This window comes from Aplysia californica, unplaced genomic scaffold (assembly GCF_000002075.1).
Source record: "Aplysia californica isolate F4 #8 unplaced genomic scaffold, AplCal3.0 scaffold01134, whole genome shotgun sequence".
In the NCBI taxonomy this organism is placed as follows: domain Eukaryota; kingdom Metazoa; phylum Mollusca; class Gastropoda; order Aplysiida; family Aplysiidae; genus Aplysia; species Aplysia californica.
Window position 1 is genome coordinate 154,561 of NW_004798404.1, and position 1,730 is coordinate 156,290.

The 1,730-nt window shown below is 37.0% G+C and overlaps 1 pseudogene; it reads right to left on the reverse strand.

The window, feature by feature from the left end:
* The window catches only part of LOC101855157, a 4,756-nt pseudogene extending 4,323 nt beyond the window's left edge, over window positions 1-433 (reverse strand).
* Between the last annotated feature and the right edge of the window lie 1,297 nt (window positions 434-1,730).

Genomic DNA, 1,730 nt, shown 5'->3' on the forward strand with positions numbered 1-1,730 from the left:
ATTGTCGGTGTGATAATTGCCATCTCACCCATGAGGCTGATGTTCATGCTGTCCTGAAAGCCTTGCTTGGCAAACACCACAATATTGATGATGTTGGAGGCCACGCCGAACAGACTGAGGAGACCAGAGATGACCACCAAGTTGACCACTTGGACAATGTACCACTGCTCGTCGCTAACGATTTTTACATAATGTAACTCAAGTGATGAGGTCGTTCTTGCCAAATTAACGCTCTCATTGCGGGAATAAGTTGAATTCGTCACCCACAATAATAAATTTGAAATCGGCATTCTGGGTGGGAGAGATGTGTGGGACATCGACAACAAAGTTACTATAGCGCTAAGCCCCTCTCCTGTTTCAGACAAAAATCTTGATTTATAAGCTCAGTACAAAGGCTTAACCAAAGACAAAAATCTTGATTTATAAACTCTAAACTATAAGTACAAAGGCTTAATCAAAGACAAAAATCTTGATTTATAAACTCTAAACTATAAGTACAAAGGCTTAATCAAAGACAAAAATCTTGATTTATAAACTCTAAACTATAAGTACAAAGGCTTAATCAAGGACAAAAAGCACAATAGTTAAACATCGTTCTTGCCTTGTGTTCATGGAAAGTTCTTAAACATTGTAACAGCTATTTAAGTACAGATGACGATTGTACTACTAACGTTGTATCACAAGAATTCATTAATTGTTGTAATAGCATCTATGTTATATAATTAGATTGAATGAGATTGGCAATTTTCCCCCTTTAGCGCATTTGAAATTGTTTTTAAAAAAGCTGAGCGTCAGAGCTGAAAGTCTATTGCAACGATTATTTTTAACCATTTGAGAAAACATTCGGCACAGAATTTAAAATATCCAAAGCCACAGATATACTGAATGACAGCAATGAAAGTCTATTACAACGATTATTTTAACTAAAAGTAAACATTCGGCACGTAATTATAAAGATATACATGTCACAGTCCAATAAGTGCCAATATCGACCCTCAAAATGGGTAAACGGTTTCGTTTATCAGACTCAAAATACAACTCTTTGTGGCGTCTGGTTATGTCCCCATGGGTTCATTACCGTAGCTGTTTTTTATTTTTTAAATGTAGAGTATGGTTGACTTTTAGAAACTCGTAGTCGGGTGCGCTAAATGGTTTGTCAATAAGTCGACCCACATTAGTGCATTTTATAGTGAATTATTTGAGATCCCCTTATCATTATATTTCTTCTTACTCTCACCTTATACCGTCAGGTACATAAGGCAGAAAGAAGTCGACACCTAGTTGCTTGTCCCAGGCCATCTTCTTCAATCTCGGAACATCCATTCCCTGAGTGATTGCCTTATCCCTAATTACGCCTCTGTTGCTTCCAGTTGGTTTACCTCTTGTTGCTTTTCCAGTAGGTCTCCAATACCATGCCTGATAGGACAGTCTTGTCTTCGGCATTCTTAGAACACGTCCTAAATATCTCCATCTTCTACTTTTTATGACCATGTTGGTATCTTCGATTCCAGCTATTTCCAACACTTCATTATTTGTAATAAATTAATTCCATTTTATTAGTGAAATTCTTCATAAACGTTTGGATTGGAAGCTTTTGATCTAAGCTTGATTGCTTTATTTATTTTCGATATTTTTTAACCATACGTTGGATAGGCCAAAACGAGGGGCTGCTCGTGGGTCTAAAAAGCGGGCGTGCACAATTAAGCTATCTTAGGTTGAAGATAGTCAAG